The sequence below is a fragment of the Phalangium opilio genome, unplaced genomic scaffold, assembly GCF_054372755.1.
Source record: "Phalangium opilio isolate 3A_F unplaced genomic scaffold, DU_Popi_V2 ptg000329l_1, whole genome shotgun sequence".
NCBI classification, from domain to species: domain Eukaryota; kingdom Metazoa; phylum Arthropoda; class Arachnida; order Opiliones; family Phalangiidae; genus Phalangium; species Phalangium opilio.
The window spans coordinates 1,394,037-1,416,792 of NW_028324226.1; the positions used below are offsets into that span (position 1 = coordinate 1,394,037).

The 22,756-nt window shown below is 37.7% G+C and overlaps 1 protein-coding gene and 1 long non-coding RNA gene across 8 annotated transcripts in view; both read left to right on the plus strand.

The window, feature by feature from the left end:
- The window catches only part of LOC149610206 (latrophilin Cirl-like), a 331,713-nt gene that overhangs the window by 187,620 nt on the left and 121,337 nt on the right, over nt 1–22,756 (plus strand). The window lies entirely within an intron of this gene.
- The window catches only part of LOC149610212 (uncharacterized), a 40,082-nt gene continuing 32,496 nt past the window's right edge, over nt 15,171–22,756 (plus strand). Inside the window, exon 1 of the long non-coding RNA XR_016376708.1 lies at nt 15,171–22,645. This is a non-coding gene — a long non-coding RNA (uncharacterized LOC149610212). The remainder of the gene's footprint in view (nt 22,646–22,756) is intronic.

A 22,756-nucleotide genomic window follows, 5' to 3' on the forward strand; every position in this document is an offset into this window, starting at 1 on the left:
GTTCCCTTCCCGCGTTAATTTGCCTTGGGTGAGGATGAAGTGGGGGTGGGAGAAGAAAGGGCACCCCTAGTCTTTAGCAAAGTCTGGCAACCACCACCACCTTTCGCTTAACTCCTCCGGAAGAGACCAAACAAAGACGCCCTCCAACCCAAGCCTTGGGGGTTCGAACATAAAGTCGCTCCAGATCCATATAATTACGGTTTAATCGTCTAATCCTTGTATTAGCGTGATCCACAAAATATTTTTGGGTCCTTTTTTATACAGAAATTTGTTGCCTTCCAAGGATGTAGTTGTTTATACGAATTTATTTCTGTTCTCCTACCATTGTGACGTCATCGACTCACTTTAGGTCTAATTTAGGAAGGGGGTGGCGAGGGGGAAGACACTTGAGAACTCAGGTGTACAATATGACTTGAACTCAATGTACTGTCAAAGCTGAACTCTGAGTTCCGAAGGATTTGAACTCGATGCACTGTTAAAGCTGAACTCTTTTGAACTCAGGTGTACAGAGAGATCTAGAGCGTCTACCCCCTCGGGGGGTGGGGCGTTCACTTAGCGTTTGTTTAGACCTACAGAGAGTAAGAGAAAAAGAAAAAGGAAGTGTAGGCCTAGCTTGTAAGCTCAACGATTTAATTTAGAAAATTACCTAGTAGTAATTGTTTGTCTGCGCTGGTAATTTCCTGCTTGGCCATTTTCGTGACCCAAGGCATTTTCCCCTCTCTCTTGACTCACCGAACCCTCCGGGGGCATTGCCAACTCGCATTCTGCGACACCTAAGACTTGCAAGGTTCATCCATGAATTTAGCAAAATCACCCAAAGCAATTCAGTAGGAACAAAATGAATGGTGCAGTGCAGTTGATGAAAGAATATAAGTGCAAAATAATTTTTCATGGGCGAATTTAAGCGGTTCTTGGGGTGAGTGGCGCGGATGACTAACTCTATCTGTAACTGCGGATGAGGATGAAGATGAGGAAGGGGCTGGGTACACGGAAAAAGGATGAAGTGTAAGGCGCTAACCTTTGATTTTTGCGATGGAAATTGCTTTATATATTTTTTTCTGCACGGACTAGCGCTTTTTTTAAGTGGGTTTTTACCTTGGTTGACTTCAACGCGCCCGATTTTTTTTTAAATCCGATTTTCCGGATCCTAAGTACTGATCTAATATAGACCTACCAACCCTGCAATTGCCGCCCTTTCCTCTAGAGAGATTTTTTCCAATTTTTTATTTTTTTGTGCCTAACTTTTAAATTCTTTGGGTGCCATCATGGTAGGCCAAAAGTCGCACCCTTAAACTTAGTTTTTTTTCTCTCCCCAACCGACACTCATAACGGATTTAAACTATATCCATCCGCCGTACCGTTATCAATTGTGTCAATTCCGCGATTTACAACGCGCTAGAAAATCGTATTGAATTTTGGGTTTTGTTCAACCGTGTACTTTATGAAGACTTATCAGAATTTGTGGGTGGAATGGTAAACGAAATTGATGTAATACGTGTAAAGGCTGAGGTCGTGTATTTACTACCGGGCTTGTAATCTCCGCTCGGCAGTATTATGTTCATTGTAGGTAATCGGTATAACGTTAAACAGTCTTTAAATCGAGTCTCTTGAGCCAAAAATATTCCCAAGTCAGCAACGGTTGTTCCCGTTTTGCCGAAAATTGAGATTTAAAGCCCTTAACGACCATGCAGTGGTCCTTGCTTTAAAACCTAGTGGCGTTTTTAATGGCATTCTAGAAAATAGGGGCCCCTTAGGCTTCGCTTAAGGGCCCCCTCTCCCCCACAACCCAGCCCTAGCTGTAATGTTTCTCTCTAGAAGACGTATCTACGCGTCTACTTACTTTCGTATATTTTTTAAAAAAATAACCCGCTAGAAATAAATTTTGATTCTTAACGCTCCGATGAATTAATACCATAACGGGATGGGGGAGGGGGGTGAGAGGCTTTTCTCTAGCCTTTTCCATATATAAGTTTGTCGCGAAATTACTATGTATTTTTCGGTATTGGAGACGCCGAGCCTTCATTTTTAACAACCTGGGTTCCTATATCGTTATGAAACGAAATGATGCCTCGAGATGTTGTTTCCTTCGCTATCAACCAGAAGTACATTTATTAAAAGTATAAGTCTGTTATAAATTAAATAGAGTGTTCTTTGGGTCAAACTGAGTGGAAAGTGTCAAAGGACGGAGATATGTGCTCCCAAACATTGATTGGCCCCTAAAACAAGGGAATAGAATACACATTCGGAGTAATAACATGTGTTTTAGGGCCTGCAATCAAATGTTTGGGAGCCCATATGCTGTACACTCCATGTTCTTTGACACTTTCTACTTTGACCCAAATAACGCATCCTTTAATTTATAGCAGAAATATGCTCCAAATTGTTTAGTTTTGTCAGATTTAAGTTGATTTTAAAATTATTTCAATATATTTACTTCTGTAAGTGTATTTCACAACCTTAGTTGTTGATAGGGCTTCCCAGCAGTTGGGTCCCTTTTTGGGGCTCTAAATTTTATACGCCATTAAAAATGCCATTGCAAAAGACCATATAAATTCTCTCCGAAATTTTGATGGCATCTTTTAGGGCCCTGCTAGGTGCTATAGGCACGTAGGGTACGGTCCCGCACGAACCAATTGATTTGAACCTTTTAAAACTGATTAATATATACCCATCATGCATAGCGGCAGAGAGAGAAAGTGTGGACCCCCCCCAACCCCTTTTCTTCAAAAATTCAAGATTCCCAAGTAGTTTCGAAATTTATTGGTCCGCGAAGCAAAATTGGTTGAAATGACTTTTATGGAGTTTTTCAATTATCGCGATTTGCATAAATGAGGCTGAAAGAGATGGAAAAATGGGGTGGGGAAGGGTGGGCACCTATAAAGTCTTTATTTCTTTTAGCTAGTACCCCTTCCTTTTAATAAAAATTAATTGCTCCGGCAAACGTTGCAGCCTGCTCAAGTATGGACCCCCAATAATTCCCGCTAGAGGAGGTTTTGAAGATGGTGCCCTTATCATCATCTTGAACGAAAAGTGATTTGCATAAATATGATCAATTTTCATTTTCTTTCTCCGTTCGGAATTTCTGAATTTCTTGGGGTTTTTTAGTAAAGCCAAGGTTTTTTTTTCAGTTGTACTAGTGTCTTTCGAAGCGTGGAGTGATTGTATGGTGTTAGGGACATTACATACACCCCATATTTTGTATTGACGCGCGTTGTCACTAGTTTGTGTATTTTGTATAAGACACAAAACTAAAAATACAATGTGTCTCGTTTGCCGTATTTTTCCAAGGAGATTTTGCAGTTTTTACTTGGACTAAAATCAGAAGTGAGGAATGGGTTTATTCTTATTGCGTTTTAAAATCGCGTCTTCTCGGTTTGGGTTACAGTAAACAGTTAAGTTGATAATAGACGTTGCCGGATAGCGAATGAATGTCGACAGTATTTTCCACGGTCTGTCGATTCAGCGACAGTAAAAGAGATAAAAAAAATTTTCTATGTAGCGAGAATATTTTTTCGACCCTTAACTAACCCATGCAGGTTGCGTTTCTTTCAAAATACAGTCGGTTTTTTCGCATGGTCACTCAGCTGGTGAATTCCCACGAATCGTTTACTTCGAATTACGTACTTTTATTCACACAAACGAAAACCCGGGCTAAAATATTCGTCGAGAAATTGTCAAAAGCCAACGATATGGATTAAATCCTTACCGCCAAAGATTTAATTAGAAATTTTGCTAAACATTTTGGTTGTTGTTGTTGGGTTTATTTGTTAAATTTATTCCCTATTGTATCTATCTCTTCAGACTGGCTGGCGTTTTAATTAAGTCCGAATAATGGTTTGGGGTTTGAGGATTTATTTTGTTTTACTAAAGGGTGAAAGTACAGTCGGAAATTCTCGTTACCAGTTATAGGAGTATACTAGATTTTGGGAAACACCAAGCGATCGAGCGGACTTAGCTCTAATTAGAAGGCGTTTATTGATATTTCCGTCGTATTACGCGGCCAGGCCCCCCTATTGATTAAAGCAAACGAGCTAGCCACTCGAGTTTGTGTATTCCTCGAGTAGTTGAGTGCCCCTAGAACATGTAGTATTGTGGTGGTTGGTGGTAGTGGTGGTCCTGATGCTCCTCGTCTAAGGAGATGATACGGGGTTAAGAGGATTCTGCCATTTTCTAATCGACCCCACTATACTTGACTTGGACCTATAGCAATAACAACCCGGCGTGTATATCTTACCACCATCTTTGTCTCTTATCCCTCTTTGTAATTCCATCTGTTAATAGAGGCGTGTAGAAGGGATTGGAATAACAGCCTGGCTTACATTGAATTAAGATTGTTCGAACTGTATGGGATTGAGAGAAGAAAAGACGCGTGAAATTCGCCGAATTTGAATCTTGCAAATTTGCTCGTGCAGTAATTTTCTCAAACTTGGTCGTGCGGTAGTTATCTCTAAAGTTGCTCGCGCGGTAGTTATCTCAAAACTTGCTCGCGCGGTAGTTATCTCAAAACTTGCTCGCGCGGTAGTTATCTCAAAACTTGCTCGCGCGGTAGTTATCTCAAAACTTGCTCGCGCGGTAGTTATCTCAAAACTTGCTCGCGCGGTAGTTATCTCAAAACTTGCTCGCGCGGTAGTTATCTCAAAACTTGCTCGCGCGGTAGTTATCTCAAAACTTGCTCGCGCGGTAGTTATCTCAAAACTTGCTCGCGCGGTAGTTATCTCTGAAGTTGCTCGCGCGGTAGTTATCTCAAAACTTGCTCGCGCGGTAGTTATCTCTGAAGTTGCTCGCGCGGTAGTTTACTCAAAACTTTGTCGTGAAATGTCGGCATTACTTGCTATTTTTGCAAAAATACTCTGGCGTTTCCATGGAACGTATTGACGTTTGTTTTTCTATTTTTTACGGGGTCTGATCCACCTTGTATGAACTTGGATATCCGACTTTTTGACAAGCGTGGGTTGAATTCAATACATGAACACACACACACCCTTTATGAAAGAGGCGAGGGGAACTGAATCGAGTGTACTTACCCGGTTCAATCTCGTGACAAAACGATCCGTGGAAATGATGACCTTTAGGTGTTGTTATACAGGTGGTGGTGGTGGAGTTAGAGAGAGAGAGAGACCGGCTATGATATTAGACGCTTAGTAGGTGGTGGAAATGGCTTGTATTTGACGCCTTTTCATAAAAATGAATATTCTGTCTCTTGCATTGTTAGAAACGCTTGGTATTTATTCAAAGACGAGACCCCATAGACGAGTCAGCTTCACTCAGGGCGTCAACTGGAAATGGAAACCCGTTTATAGAAATTTTTTTAAAGCAATAGAAAATGCGCGACGCACGCAAAGTACTCCTCTCCGGTCTATGAACCTAACTAAAATTTTATATTTTTCTTCTACCTTTTTTGATGAAGGTACCTAGATAGAAAAATAAATACTATACGTTATCTTAAAATGTTAGTCGCCTAAGCGAAATCTTAAGTTGAAATTAGTTTCTTAAACGCTTCGAAATTCGATTAAAAAGACCCCAAACTTCTTCAAAAAAAAAGTTTTTCTTTTGAATTCTAACACGAATTCTTGGTCCAGGGCAGTTTGGATATGGTGATAAAATATATATTTTCAAAGTACGCCCAATTTTTATATAGTTTTTTTTTTCTTTACCTAAAAGACCAGTTCCTTTCTACAAAATCTTTCTAAAAATGGAGGAGCCCTTAATATATAAAGGTCAAAAGGTTATAAGCATTCGTGTCATGACCCCCCCTAAATCCCATAAATGTTTTAGTTTCGAGATATAAATAAACTTCTTAATAACGTTTAATTTAGCTGGCGGTAGTAGATTTGATTTGCGGTTCAAAGTTTGTGACCCTTTGTGCTTTTTCTTGTAGAAGGATTAAAATTAAGAACACGTAACCTACTTAACTTTCTTTTTAATAAATTTAAGAATTTTGTCGTAAATTGTCACAAGAAAAAATATCGCATGCACTGAAAAAAAATTAACGTACAGCCATTTAACTTGAATTTAACTGTGTCTGGCTGGGTGTGCTTCATTAGTTTTTGAGAAGTTAGGAGTGGCAAAGCGGGGAAGGGACCATGTCAAAATAAGTTAACCCTAATCTTCTCTCTCTTACGTTTTTAAAAGAAAAGTATCACAATCTTGTTAATGTCTAGTTTAAAAGCAAGAGTTCTCTCTCCTCCGTATTTTAATCGGTGACGCGTAAAAATGAAAAAAAGCCCTATGAAATTAAAGCCTTCCAAGTCTTTAATTTTCTTTCCAAAATTTTCTTCTTTTTTTTCTTGACTTTCTTAAGAAGCCAGCTACTCCCTTTCGGTCTAAGAGATTGAGCTAAAAATAAAACAACAATTAAATCATGAGACAAAGGAAAACTAGTGGTTGCGCTCTTTCAAAGATGTGTTATTTTGATGTTAGAGCGGCGGCGGCGTAAGACGAAGGATTAGAAATAAATCTTTAAGATGGAGTTGGAAATCGTTAAGATATTGTTATGTTTAAGATAAGAGTTGGAAAACCTTAAGAATGTTGTTATGTTTAAGATAAGAGTTGGAAATCTTAAAGATGTTGTTATATTTAAGATAAGAGAACTGGGGAAAATATTTAGGATATTGTTATCTTTGAGATGAGAGTTGGAAATCTTTAAGATGTTGTTATATTTAAGATAAGAGTTGGAAAATTGTAAAGATATTGTTATGTTTAAGATAAGAGAACTGGGGAAAATATTTAAGATATGGTTATCTTTGAGATGAGAGTTGGAAATCTTAAAGATATGGTTATCTTTGAGATGAGAGTTGGAAATCTTAAAGATATGGTTATCTTTGAGATGAGAGTTGGAAATCTTAAAGATATGGTTATCTTTGAGATGAGAGTTGGAAATCTTAAAGATATGGTTATCTTTGAGATGAGAGTTGGAAATCTTAAAGATATGGTTATCTTTGAGATGAGAGTTGGAAATCTTAAAGATATTGTTATCTTTAAGATGAGAGTTGGAAATCTTAAAGATATTGTTATCTTTGAGATGAGAGTTGGAAAATCTTTTAAGATATGGTTATCTTTGAGATGAGAGTTGGAAAATCTTTTAAGATATTGTTATCTTTGAGATGAGAGTTGGAAAATCTTTTAAGATATTGTTATCTTTGAGATGAGAGTTGGAAAATCTTTTAAGATATTGTTATCTTTGAGATGAGAGTTGGAAAATCTTTTAAGATATTGTTATCTTTGAGATGAGAGTTGGAAAATCTTTTAAGATATTGTTATCTTTGAGATGAGAGTTGGAAAATCTTTTAAGATATTGTTATCTTTGAGATGAGAGTTGGAAAATCTTTTAAGATATTGTTATCTTTGAGATGAGAGTTGGAAAATCTTTTAAGATATTGTTATCTTTGAGATGAGAGTTGGAAAATCTTTTAAGATATTGTTATCTTTGAGATGAGAGTTGGAAAATCTTTTAAGATATTGTTATCTTTGAGATGAGGGAGTTGCAGGAAAACATTTAAGGTATTGTTATCTTTGAGATGAGGGAGTTGCAGGAAAACATTTAAGGTATTGTTATCTTTAGATGAGAGAACTTAAGAAAATTGGTAAGATATTAATTATTATCTTTGAGATGAGAGTTGGAAAATCTTTTAAGATATTGTTATCTTTGAGATGAGGGAGTTGCAGGAAAACATTTAAGGTGTTGTTATCTTTGAGATGAGGGAGTTGCAGGAAAACATTTAAGGTATTGTTATCTTTAGATGAGAGAACTTAAGAAAATTGGTAAGATAATAATTATTATCTTTAAGATAAGAGAACTTAAGAAAATTGGTAAGATATTGTTATCTTTAAGATAAGAGAACTTAAGAAAATTGGTAAGATATTGTTATCTTTGAGATAAGTGCTGGAAAATGGTTAAGATATTGTCATCTTTGAGATGAGAGTTGGAAAATGGTTAAGATATTGTCATCTTTGAGATGAGAGTTGGAAAATGGTCAAGGTATTGTTGTCTTTGAGATAAGAGCTAGAAATATTTGAGAGATTTGACGAATGAGTGGATAGAACTTCGCGTTTAATTTACTTCCGAATGATTGTATAAGTAGTGATGCACTATAACAAGTACTCACTAACTTGAAGGAATTTGCCTATGCAATTTTGTAGCAAATACGGTATAAATAAGAAAAACGTAAGAGAAGCACGACCCTCTCCCCCTATGCACTATCCTTGCTTTTAGGAATAGCATCTTGGATAAACATAATCCAATCTAAGTTTACTCTAAATAATCTATCTATAAATCCCTATAAATAGCTGTAAATAATAGGGCAAACTCCGATTGGACATAGTGTATACCTTTCAAAGCTTACTCTAAAAACAGAAGCGTAAAAACAACAAAAAAGAGCACTGTTTTACGCTTGGCTAGCGATTTTTTTCTTCTTTTCTTTTTCTTTTCTAAGTTTCGCTTAGGCCTAGCGGCTTAAATTTTCCTCCGTATTTTGTTTAGCCTGAGATAAAAAAGCTTTTCCATTTCCGGGCGACGCCAATATCTCATCCCAAGCTTTCTTAAAACCAAGATGGTTGGTTACTTGGAATTTTAAGTATTTTTTCTTTCTTTTCCACGACGGGGGGGGGGGGAGAGGGGGTTGGCCTATCTGTTCTTTTTGGTCATTTATAAGTAGCGTGTCGATTAGATTAGGCGTAACGAGCTTAATTCGGGGGCGTGCCCCTTAAGAGAGGCACTCGATCCGTGCATTATGGATCACCTTGTAGACTCCCTCTGACGGCAGCTATTTTTTTTTCTTAACCCCTCCACCACGTTAACCAGAAACACCTTTTTTATTTTTTACCGACCAACCAAAAGGGTGGGGATCGTTTTTAATCAAGTTCCTTTTTTCAAATACTTTTTATATAACCGATCCAGTTTTTAAATTGGTTCCATAGGAGTTTAAAGGAAAGGAAGGGGTCATCCAATATAATTCTTGTCATTCATAATTTAGTTAAGGTACACGTAGCCTCACCCTCAAAGGGAGGGGAGGGGGAATACACAAGTTTTCATTGCTTGACCATCAAAAAGTAACTACAGGAATTATTTGCGCCGCTTTTTGTTTTCTGTAGTTCCAATCTCGCGTATCCGTACGTGGGGAAGTATAAAGTTTCATTTGACCGGACGGGTCGATTTTCCTCGACCCCGTGGTCTCCCTTAGTTGACCTTTTTCTTCTTTATTTTCTTTGCTTGCGTTGCATGCCGCGCGGTACATCATAGGAGGAGTGGAGATCCGCGGAAGCTGATTAGATCAGATGCTAGCTAGGCGCTCTCTCCTTCCGAGCTAGTCCGCGATGCGCTCTAGAGCTCCCATCGGGCAAAGACATCTTCGTCGACAGAGTTACGTGACTGAAAGGCTCTAGGAAAGCGGGGAAATGTGACAAAAGCCACCACGAAGCTACGGGAAATTAGTGGCTACAAGCGAGTTGCTCCTCGCGTCATGCTCCATTATGGGTTCCCCTTCTCTCTCTTTCTCCATCCTCTTCCTTCTCCTCCGGACTTCAGAGGAGAAACGCAACGCGCATCCCTCTTTAGTTGATGTCCACCAACCAATCCATCCCGCTAGAGAGAAATATCAAGAAAATTAGAAATTGGTCAGGATTACCCCTTAACCGTTCGGACACACTGACCAGTCCCTTCATCCTTATATATGTTGGGTTTTTATTTGAAGAGTATGAAGACGTTTATATATAAAACGTAAGTAGCTTCATTGTACGCTAGCTGCCCCTTATTTCCTCGGGTCTTTCTTTCTCCTTCAAAACAAAAAAAAAGAATACCCAACTTAAGATGGCCCTCCGGAAAAAAAAATAAAAATACATTGACCCGTTCATATTTGACCTCTGAACCCCACCTGGTGTTAACCCCCCTTTAGATAAATATCACGTTAAAATAATCAGTACCACGCCATGATTCTAAGAAATTAAATTCAAGATCCATGGAATTCTTTCTTCAATTTAATTCTTCTTTGGTTAGTCCCAAAGTTATTCTTCGGTTCCATGGCTTCTCGGTTTCAGTTCGAACTTCACCCATCGTGTCCACTTTCCCTCGTTGCAGGAGAGAGAGAGACCTAGAGCTATGGTGTTGACCAAACAAACATTGGGACGACGTTTTTGCTGTGTACATAAAAGATTTCAGCCTCTGAACCTATAGCATTTTACTTTTTATATCTCTTTCTGTATCCAACCCGACTTGCTTGCACCCAACCCAACCCAACGCGCTTTCGAATTTAATACAACGTCGGGAATAACCTTTAAGCTTGGTGCGGTTTCATAGATATTACAAAGGTCTTTACTTTCACTTGATACGATTCCATGACGTAATCTAGATTTTGACGTAATATATTCGCGATATCTATGAAAGTACCCGGGAATTCTGCCTATATATCAGTTGCTAGGCCTTTGCCTAGCTTGGTATATCCAATATAAAAGTTATTTCTACTTTGGGTCGGCTAGCTTTTTATATGAAACTTCGTAAGCGCGCCGCGTACAAGAACGACGGTATGTTGGGTATAACGAAAAAAAAACTAGAAAAATTTGTAAAGTGCACTTAGAGGAAATAACACAGGAGGCCAATAAGTTTCTGAGCTTTTTTTTAGGTTAGGTTAGCCTGAAAAGAGTACTATAGGGTTCAACTTTAGGCCCTGACTTTTATTACTGGTTATATTCTAAGCCTGGTGGTTTTTAGGTGAAATAATCTGGTCTAATCTTAACTTAGGCCTATTTTCGCCTATTTTTGTTTTTACCCAATTAGTTTGTCGTTGAAGTACATAATTTAAGGTATAGAGACTTCCTTCCATGAATTTTCCTGCGAAAATGCATGTCCCAAAGCATCGTTACTATACTTCAATTAATGGACTAGCATCGGCACGCTTCCTAGATTACTATTGCAAAAAGTACATTTGTTGGTCTATCTCGATTCCTGGATGGTTGGTTGGTAGTTGGTCAAGGCCCCAAATATAAAGCTTTCGGTTAAATTATCCCTCTTATTTTTGGCGGGAAATGTGGGGCCCCTATAGTCCTAGTTATTTCTGGCATCTTGGGCATTATGTAAGTTTTGCTTATAGCGTAAAGCCCCCTTAGCTTTCCCGGGGGCTTATTGGGTTACCGTATACCGTACTGTACGGAGAATCTGGCCCCTAGATTGAGGTAGTTTGGGGGCCCCCAGCAACTCAATCTATTCCTCTCCTAAGACCCAGTAATCACTGCATGCCCCGAAATGGAAAGCCAGAGTTAATCGAAAAAAGGAAATTCGTATTACCGAGAATTCTTCGCGTCGAGAATCGTCTGCTTCTATATATAGAATATAGGACCCACCCCCATCTATAGGGAAAAAAGAATCCCAAGTTCCGAAGCAATGGGGGCCCAAAAAAAAATAACCCTTCTCTTTATTGGATTCCTCCAAGTATTAGCTTCTTGTTTCAATCGGAATTTGCAACGCTTATAATACTGTATTATTATTTCTACAGTTAAGGGGCGTATAGAAATGGATTATTATCTCCACTCGCGGTATATTAAGCTCTTAATATTTTCTGGGTTTCTTTGGGGTTCTCTGGGGCCCTTTAGCCTAGACCCGTTCCCCTCTTCCATATAAAGAAACGGAGCCCCATCTGATAAGTGTGTTTTATTTTCATAACCCTCTTCCATAGATAAATTGACCTTTTAGGCGATAAAGAGAAAAGGACCCAAGAGAGGACCCCCCAATTCCTTTTATGACGTAACCCTTCGCCAGTTCACGATTGGCTTAATTAGATTATAACTAGGTGTACTTGTAGAGAATAATATCCATTAACAAAGGTATATAGTTTAGTTATTTGTGAAAAAACATTACATGGGAAAAAAATTCAAGGTAATACCGTTCGTTAAAGAGTCGAATTAAAAAATCTTACTGCTGCTAAAAAGGCGAGCAAAATAAATAGGAATTCTGGATGTTGAAAACACCTGCCACCTTGAATCATTTTTTTCGGCTTCTTCTGGTATAGTTTAGCTTTCTTCTTCATCTATCTACGCGGGTATGATGAGTATGAGCCCAGTTAAATGGCGACCATTTTCTGGCCCCGGGGCAAACCAAACCCGAAATCCATTGAGCTACCCCTCCCTGCATTTTTACTAAACTTCTTTTTCTTAACGCGGGCATCCGTCGGAGGTACATATATATAAAAAAAATTTGATAGCGCCAAAACTAAACTTTACATTTCGTTGTATGGAATTGCCATGCTATAAAAAATTTAAAACATCCTCCTTTTTAGCCCTGGGCCAAATTTCCTTACCAGACTTGCGCGTCCCCCCTCCGTACATCATAGAAACATTTTTCTTTTACTTTCTTTCGCGTTACGTAAAGAGTCTGTCTCTCTTTTTAAAAGAGGGTCCATTATCTAAAGTAGCGTCTCATAGATTTGTTTTTTTTTCTTTTAAAATGCACGGGTCTATTTCTTTTTGTCTGTCTGTTTGTAACGCTTCTTGTTAGTTGTCATAGATGGCGTGTCGAAGTGTTTTCTCGCGCCAGTTTTAAAAGTATTGAAGCAACACGAGAGACCATTATCTACAGTAGCTCCTCGTCTGTTTGTTTTCTAAAAACTATTTATCTGTCTGAATGTAACGCTTCTTCTTGTTAGTTATCATAGATGGCGTGTCGAAGGGTTTTACGCGCCTATTTTAAAAATATTGAAGCGGGGAGTGTTTCAGATTAGAGTAGAAACGAGGATATATGATTAAATTAGTGACTGTATTCAGATGTTATTATAACTAACATTTATATACTTCTGGTGGTCTTGAATAGAAAGTAAAACTTAATTTTTGAGGGTTGACTTAAGGGCTGAATAATTACTTGCTTGAAAGGATGCGGCCTTTCAAGTAACTACGAGATTATTCAATAGAGAGACTAAGCCAAACATTTTTAAATTCTTCTTAAACCTTCTAAATTTGAGCCATAGGGCATTTTTCAATATTAAAAATATCCAAAGGATATTACATTATTTTGTTATCCGAGTGAATAATAGATTTAGTAACTATGATGAACCAACAACCTTCATTCTATATCGAAAAATCTGCATATATTCAATTATAATTAGCTTGGAGCGAGGCATCTGTTCCCAGTCCTTTTAGCATATCATTGAAAAATAAAATTATTACAAACCCCGAAGCCAAAATCAAAGTACACAAACACCAAACAGATCCCCCGTATTCCCAAAATAAACGTAGCTTGAATTTCATTTCAAATCTCAATTAAATCCCTGCGGTGTGAATTTGAATTTTAGAAACTACCTCGAACCAGAAGGGGATAATAGAAGAAGGATGTCACTCTGTTTCCTCTTTATACTCTAGTTATGTAACATGATTCTTCCCTCGCTCATGCATCTTTTTGTTTGCTATGCTTCTCATCAAACTTCAGATGGACATCGCACCGTGTAGTGAATTCATTAACTGTTTGGTGCTAAATCCTCAGCAATCAACCCACAAACCTTGATTGTCTTGACGTGGGGCAAAAATCCACAAGCGCAAATAGTTAAGAGTTAATAGAGTAATGGTGAGGGGAACTATTTATCGCGTGTGTGATTCTGTTTAGTAACATTGCTCCAAATGTAAAATGATGTTGGGAAGAATGTTAGTTACCACGCTTTGTGGTACACTTCTCTCGAAGAGAAGTATTATATACTTCTGCTCGCCCGAATGTTTACTTTTCGTCTTTGGTATCATCTTCATATTTTCCTCGCTAGATTAGTTCTCTCGACGCAAGAACGAGGTGCTAACAACCAAACTCTCATAATTATAAGATCATATTAATATATTTAGTTATTAAATAAATAAATAATTCTTCAAAATTCGGTTTGTAAGTTTTCATATCGTGAATATAACCTCGGATGTAAGCTAAGCCTCGGTCTGGAAAATTTTAACTGTATATATTACCTAATTCTTAAATTTTCTTGGATTGACATCCGTGAAAACCGGTTGGCTTAATGTCTACTATACAGACGCTTAGTTGGCCCAAAATTTTAAGGGGGCTTCGAAGAATTTAAACACTTGGTATATATCATTAATCAAAAGTGGTAAACGAATTTGCTTTGCCACCTTCGTATAGAAACTTCTTATAATTATATTTGTCATCCTAAGCTATACGCAACTCTGGTTTTAATAAATGATTTAAAAAATGGTTCAACCGCTCTAATCGAAATTAAATTGAACGAAAGAATGTTAGACGCTTGAATTATAATATCTTAGCATCAATCTAGAATTATTTCTAATGTGCTAAGGTAGTATTAGAAGTTGTTTTCTTTGCCAAAGCTGCCTGCCACTCAAAATCCGGAGCGTTGGATTTATCCTTAACGGGCTGGTATTGCAAATTCCGGTTGGATCGAGGGTTAGGCTGTATAGAAAGCTCCGAGTTTTAATTGGATAAAAGCTAATGAGACTGGTTCCTTACTTTACTAATAGCTTTTTGGTCTACCCCAAACCTAATATTAACAAAATTTTATTTTTACAAGATTGCCTTTTCCTTTTTAAAGAATGGCTAATTATTTTTTTTGGTAAGATATTTTACAAAAAATAATTTATAAACTGAAAACTATCCTTGCTTTTAATAATTCTCAGAAGGGGATTTTTGCCAAAGTTCTTTTGATGTATTTTTTTTTTTTATTTTCATATTTTTTAATAAAAGCAAGAAAATGAATTTTCCATAGCTTAAGAAAGCGAGCTAGAGAGAGAGAGAGAGCGACAAGTGGTGGTGATACAGTAATTTTAGTCCCAGGAGTATAAAAGAGTGGAATTGAAAGATTAAAGAGTTTCTCAAAATGCACGATGCTCTATATACATATATATACCAAATTTGGAATTTTTCCTCTTTTCCATGATCCATCTTTCTGTTCTTTGAATGGAGTTACATTTAAGTAAATTGAACTAATAGGCACTGGCATAATTTAGATGGGTTTAATATCTAAGGTTTAAACCCCTTTTCCCCCATCATTTTCTCATTACAACTTTTGAAATAAATGCAAATTTAACTTTAGGGAAAAAGAACTAAAAAAAAAATTCTTTTAATAATTTTTTTTTCTTCTTTCTTGAAATCCTGGTCTTTCTTCTTTTTATTCCTTAAAAACGAGAACTTTTCTCATCTTATTCTTCTTGGCTTTTCATTCAGGTCAGCTTAGCGTTGAAAGGAATCATAGAAACCATAGGGGGATACTTGAAAATAATTTTTTTGCAAGGGGAGGGAGGGATGAAGGTAAAAACTTAAAGAACTAAATTCGAAAGCGAGAGAGAGAAAGAGAACGTACGTCTTTGTGCGAAGTTAACATTAGTCTACAGGTTGCTGCAGCATAGGTAGTGGTTGCTGCTGGCCTGTAAAACTGGTAAGGTTTGGGTTAGGAAATGTAATAGAGAGAGGGAGGGAGATGATGGTTGGTAACGCTCGTTACAAAAGACACTCTGAAATAACGGCTTTATAATTGAATTAGGAAAAAAAGGAGGCGTCTGAAATAGCTAGGTTTCTTTTTGCACCAAAAACATACCGCCGCCCTTTACTCGCGTTAACTCACAAAAAAGTCTAGAAAAACGCCTACTCTTTACAGTATTAATGCTTGTAATCAACGCAACGTAAGTCTAAAAGTAACGATTAAGGCATGGAGATGTACAATACCTTAATGTATTAACCAGATTATCACATCCACGCGACCATATTTTACTTTTCAATTTACGAAAATAATGAAAAATAAGAAAATATTAATTTACACCCTGGGTGTAACGGTTAACTTAGATAAATAATTTAAAAATAAATCCCACACTCTATTAAGTTAATTACTTAACTCAAACACAAATTACTTTTTTTTCTTTTTTAGAGATAGAGAAGTTAATATATTTTTAATTGCTTTTCATCGGTTTGGTAGAAGTCTTTTGATAATTGGTTAAAAAAAAAAGTTGATAAGCGGTCGAAATCTCGTTCATTTGGTTAAATAATCGGTTAAAATCGGTGTCAGTTCCAATAAAACTTCGATATCGGGCATCACTAGTAATATGTTTAATTGCTTTTCAATGCGAGTCACGTGACCCCCTTGAAACTTTGTAGAACACCCCCTATAGAAGACTCGGAATAGCGCAAGGGACTCTTGGGATCTTAGACTAGATCAAAGACGCGGAAATAGAAATTATGTCAAAGGTTTTCTTTTTTTTATATATGTCCCAATCGCTTCGTTTCTTTTCGTTACGCATTCTGAGGGGTTTCCCTCCACCCCATAGGGAAACGCTGGTAGTGTTTTTACCGCTGGAAAAAAGAAAGCGTCTCTTTTCCAGGAATGCGGGATGATGCGGTGAGAGGATGGAAGAGATAGGGATTGTAAGAGGAGAGTCAGTCGTACGCCCCCACTCCTGAAAAGATCCGATTACAGTCTTCTCGTAAGCAAAGCTTACCGGCTTATTTCCTTCCTCCGAATGTGTGTGTAAGGGTTCGACGAAATCCGCATCCGCGCTGCTGTAGCTTGTAACCAATGATACGAGTCAATTTTGAAACATGATGTTATGGTATTCTTTTTGGATATGAATGTCACATTACTATAAATAGTGTTTCAGCGCATGCGTATTGCTTTATAACAGAACGTCAGACTTTATATAAGGTAAATAATTCTTTGGATGAGAATTAAGAGTTATTTCTTAGCAAATATCCGGATATATCGATTAAGTTCCGGTCCGTATGGAGGAGGTCAAGATATTTTGTAAATGTTATTTTAGGATATCAGTCTGTTTGCCAATCTAGCAATACAAGTAGCCCTTCCTGTATTATACCGGATAAAGTGGGTTTGGTCTGCCACTAACACTCTTATTTCCAGCCTTTTCGTATATGGTCACACGCTTCATTAAGGTTGCGTCCTATTCGATCCATTGCAATCATTGATTGCGTCTTCTTTCTTCTCCTTTAGGTCTCCCGCATGTCTTCCTTTTAGATCGGTAAATATAGAGAGAAAGAGAGAGAGAGAGACAAAAGACAGACAAAGCGATTGAAAAGTAGTATAAGAAAATCAATTTTTCATCATTTCGGTTTCGGACCATTTAATGGGGAATCGTCCTGTCCACCCCTTCCTTCCACCCTCTGTACCCATCTCCCGCCTTTTCGATTGTTCAATTTAACCCCTTTGGTCCAATTTCTCCTTTTCCTTGTATTTCCCGCGATGTTGTTGCCAACACAAGTACAAGACGATGGAAATAAAAAAGAAGTGTGTTTTCGAAGCTAGAGGAAGTTGGTTTGGCACGATTCCCCATGGTTTTATCGACAAATATAACAACAAGGGTTTTCTAAGCCTTGGCGAAAGAAACAAACAATTTTATCCCCATAGCGTAGCCCGTAATTCATTGTTTTCCTTCATAAAAAGAAAAAAAGGGAAAGTTAACGTTATCTTTTCCCGACTGTTTTCCCCCAAAGCGATGAAAAATGTTCACATTTTTAGACCAAATTCGACGACTTCCTTTATTTATTTATGGATTGGGTTTTTTTCTTAATGGATTTAAAGCTAAGGTTAAGGTGTAGGCTTATACCAACCAAGACTACAACTGTTTGTTGGACTTTAGTATTTCTTTAAAATGATAAATTCAATTGCTAGAATCTCATTGCTTGCTTTTTGGATAAACACAATGAGGCGATAAAAATATACCAAAAAAGACAATCACACTTCGTTCTATATTTTTTAAAGGGGTGTTACCCAAAAAATAATCATAAGAAGAAAAAAAATGTCAGTTCGATTTGGACACTGTTACATTGATCACTTCCGGTTCAACGAGTTTAAGAAGCGGGATGGATTCCTTTTTTGCTTTACGAAAACCAAATTCACGCGGCAACTCTGATAAGAAAAACAAAAAGTATGACTGCAAGGTTTTTCAATAAGAATCCATAATTTCATTCAATACTACCTTACTTCTTAAAAAGGCATGTAGAAAATGCAGTCCCTTGCCTTTCTTATTAGTAGCGGGTTAGATTGAAAAAAATATATTTTAGGGGTGTTTTTCGGTGCGTTAAAGCGAGTAAGATTCAGTTTTGACTTGGGAGTTTCTTCTTTTTTTTATCAATAAAAATGTCAACCAATTTTGGCCTAATATTGATAAAAAGTTTAAAGAAAACTGTCTTTAAGTTGCGGGCTAGGTAAGCGTCCATTTTCGGGTAGGATAACTTCTAAAACGGATTCCTTTAAGGCCTGTTATACTTCATCCCCTATCTAGTGGATTTTCGAACTGAACTAGTTTTAAGGGATGTGGAAAAATTGGGGACGAATAAAAATGGGACCACGCGCGGGTAAAAGATGGAGTCTCTCTCTCTCCTTCATCCCCCTTTTTTTTCTTCTTCTTTTTGGGAAGACCAAGAGCAGGAAGAGCAGTTTTTGGAGAAGAGTTGAAATCGTTTCATCCATCCCCAGTTTGCCACGAATGCGATGCTAAAGTATGAATGATATCCAGGTCTCTACGTAGTGTAAATTAAGATTGGGAATGCTATATAGGCGGCACTAGCCAAAAAGATGTGTGTCGATTCGATGGTATCGATTTATTAGTTTTAAGGGGTTGAGGAATAAATGGACCGATACGGTCAATGGATAAAAATTTTCGAAAATGGCCAACTTTTTTTTTGGTCCGTTCTTTCTTCCTGTGTAAGACTTTCCAACCCATTTTTTTATATTTTTTTCATCTCAACTAACCAAGGAACCTTTTTAAAAATATCCACCATCCTTTACTTCCTAAAAATTGATCTTTTAAAATGTCGATAACTTTTAATTATCAGTTAAGATTGAAACTAGGTATTATCGATTTATTTTTAAAAACAAGTTGGAAGTTAAGAACCGGGTATGTTAATTATTGTTTCGCATTGAAAATCCAAAACATTCTGGAGCTTGTAGTTTCGTTCTGTCTCGATGTTGGCTTTCTCTCTCGGAGCCACAGACTTTGGGACGGGTCCTTTCTACTTATTGGTACGCCAAGACTCTAGTGGAGCGTTGGTAGCGGAGCTTTATCACCTTTCCGCAACATTAGCGTCGATGGCGAAAGCTATATAGAGAAGTTAAGCGGAATACTTCCCTCCTCTGCTTCAGCTAGACTATTTTTTTTTCTTGCGAACCCTCAAATAAGAGGGAAAGAGATCACGGGTCCAGATAGTGATGGAGTCACTCATCCTCCGTTCAAGTAGAGACGAGCTAACCAAACGCTAAAGAGAACCGTGCTTTTTTTGCCCTGCTATCTCTCAGCACGCGTTTAGGTGCCAAATTCATATAGACCATTTTGATATAAGACTTGAGTTCGAAGACAGTTAGCTTTGGACACGCACGTATTTTTTTTATAGATATTACGTGGAAACATTGTTACACTAATACTATCAACATTGAAATATCAATTTACTTTGGCACTAAGCGCGTGGATGATATGACCCCTAAAGGAATGTTTCCTAGCTGAACAAACACGCTGTGTATCTTTATACATCCCAGCTTCAATCTTCCGTCAGTTTGAAACTGAAGACACGAGAAGAATTTGATGAAGTTTCTAGTTGGGATGAAGAGCTCGCGCGCTCGTGAAGACGGGTGTTTCTTTCACGATAAAAAATGACGTCAAGAAAATTTATCTTTACACGTGAGGTGGGTGCTCCTTGTGTGTGTCTACATCGGGAGTAGTAGTTGTAAAACAAAGGGTGCATAGAGCGGAAGAAAATCATTTCATTATGCTATATAGAAAACGTGTTAGCGGAAACGAATAGAATTACGAACACATTGGACCGTTTTAATCTCGACTCCTTGTGTAATTTTCTTCACAGGGTTGAGGGTACCCTATCCCGTGTTATATTAATAAAGAACCAAAGGCGGTGTACCAACCATACGTAGTTCAGGCTCGAAATGGTCTGTAGTTTGTCGCCCTAAGGGGTCGTGAAACTATTCCTACGGTTACTATGGGCATGTCCCATCTTTTTTTTTTCTCTTCCAGTAAAAGACTAGTGCGGCTCGTTCCTCGGGGTAGTATAGGGATGGGTAGCCAACCAAGCGCGAGAAGGGGGTCCATTGTTTTGATTACCTTTCAGACGCCTTGATAAATGTCCGAGTCATTGGAAAAGAGGAAAGTGTCCCGTTGAGCGCGAGTAGATTACTTATAGGCAAGGGAACAACCCAAACCAATCTAGCTAACCATCCATTCATAGTTTGTCCTTTTATTACGTCTATCCTAAAATAATTGACCCATTTTTCCTTCAGCGGCTCTTTCAAATCACACAATACCTTCCCAAACTTTACCTCTTAATATCCTAGGCACCCAAACCCAAGGTCGACGACGAGAAACTTTCTAGACTTGGCGGATGGTCTGTTATGGTTCGTCTTCACCTATCCAATTGGGGAAATACCTCAGACCAAAATACCTCGTCTTCGGTTAGGTTATAAGATATCCATCCAAGCGTTACTAAGCCCCCCTTCTACTGATGATGAGAGCTTGAAAAACCGTGAGAGGAAAAGCCCCCTAGAAATCCTTCTCTTGATACGTCATTACGGTAAAAGCATTGAAGCAATCGCGTCATATCAAACCCAAAACCTTCATCATACCCATCCCCTATTCGCGTTTCTTTCACTCTCTCTCTCTCTCTCTCGCTCGACCAAGTCCTAACACCGATCCCGATTCTCCTCTTCTTGGAGCTCCGGAGAGAGTCAGAGAAAAACGGATCTGGATGCTGTAACCTAGGCGACAGTGTGTGTGTGTGTGGTTAGATACCCTTTAGTGGAAGGATTATTTCCAAATCAATACGTTCGTGGCTTTCGAAACATTATGTAACTTAGTTACTTATACCAACCTTTCCTCGTCGTGATGCTATCCCTTTAAAAAAAAAGAATGAAAGCGCAAGGGTACAGAATCCATTTGGGATTTGGATTTAAACAATTCTAACTTTTGGGATAAAACCCTTAATCCGCGGTTGAAAGCCGACTAGCCGAGCTGAAAGGGGAATTTCGTTTTCGTTTTTGAGGTCCCCACTTGGGTTTTACCTCAATCTAGGTAGATGGAAAAGAGATATCGCAACGTGATATCACCATGGGATGGAAAACTTACCGTCTAAACCTATTTTGTTTTTATATTGGTTTGGGGGTTTTCTCCTCTCTTCTCTTTTCCTCAATCCTTCCATTAGGTTTACTTGTATTGCAAAATGGGGCAAACGATTTTCTTGGGTCCTTGTACTACGGTACAACAGGAACACACAGTGGCAAGGCCCTACTCCAGTTTTCTTGATGGAATCAAAACACAATTTATTTTCCAAGCCGTATCGCCGGCCGGCGTATGCTGATTTTTTTTTTTTTTCAGGGACTGTGTTTTCTTTCTATTTTATACTGTCTAAAAGAACCAGAGCTCAGCCAGGGCTTTTTGGAATACATATCGATCGCGGCTGCTTTATAGGCGTAATTTTTTTGATATGGATTTCGTGATCGCGGTGGATCCATGTTTAGGGCTTGAAAGTTTTGTCTGCATTTATTTATTTAACCCCGAGGATAGATGAATAGAAAGTCTGCCGCGTTTTGTCTGCGATGTCCATGATCTCGGCTCAGGAAATGCGGTTAGGTTTTCATTTTTAATATTTTTATAAACTTTGGAAACTAAATTTATATATTTACCGGATACTATACAGGGTGGTTTTGATAAGTGTGCCATAAATTAATGGGTGTGTTCTTTGGGTCAACTGAGTAGAAAGGGTCAAAGAATATGCTGGGGAGATAAGAACTCCCAAACATTCATTGGGCCCAGAAACAAGACTATATTCCTACATGTGACGTAATTAGCTTTACTTTACCAGCGTACGTTCACTTCTGCACATTTAAAATTACACTTTAATGACATTCTTAGATTGATCATTGAACAGAATGGAATTGTTATATAATTAAATTATAATTGTACACCTCGTGTTTTTTGACACTTTCCACTCGGTTTGACCCAAAGAACACAATACCCTCTTTAAATAATGGCAGACTTATCAGAATCAGAAACACACTGTATAGCAGACGAATTTATTCTTAATTCGTCTACTTCAAGGAAGTTAGACTTAGAAAAACTTCGATGTATAAAAAGGAATCAACAGAGAACTATATAGTTGTTTTGGTCAATTTTATGTATCTCTTGTTTGTTTCTTGATTATATAGTTTTTATTTCGCTAGCCCTTTTTTAGCAACCGTACGAGCGTGAATTTATTGAAATATTCTCTTGAATAATAGATAAGTATTATTTCTCTCTCTCTCTCTCTCGTATTGCCTTAAGGCGATGCTTTTCTTACAAACCTTAAGGATCATATATTCTCAGCGGATTTGAATATTTTCCTTGAACTAGCTAGCGTCGAAAGAAAATCGAATTATAAAAGTTTGCCAAAGGAAACGAACCGTTTATTCGCGTTTATCGGCAAAGTATTTTTGAACTATTTTTGCCTGCAACTCTTTTCAACTTCTTATTTCTGTGTATATACATGAATACTAAGCCTTGGCCTTCTAAAAACATATGTATATTTTTTTTTCTCGTCGAGTTAGAGCCTTATTTCAACTTGTCTGAGCACCAACGTACGTTAAGGAAATTCGATTTTAAAAAAAAAGAAACTGGGCTTACGTAGTCTATGGAACTGAATACTATAAAGGATTTAAATATTAAATGACTAGTTCGTCAGGTACCTAACCAACCGTATTAAAACTATTCAAGCGCTTAATTAAAGTTAAATGAACCAAATTTGATACCCAGTATCGAAATATTTATTTCAACCGTATACCGTAAAGAATAT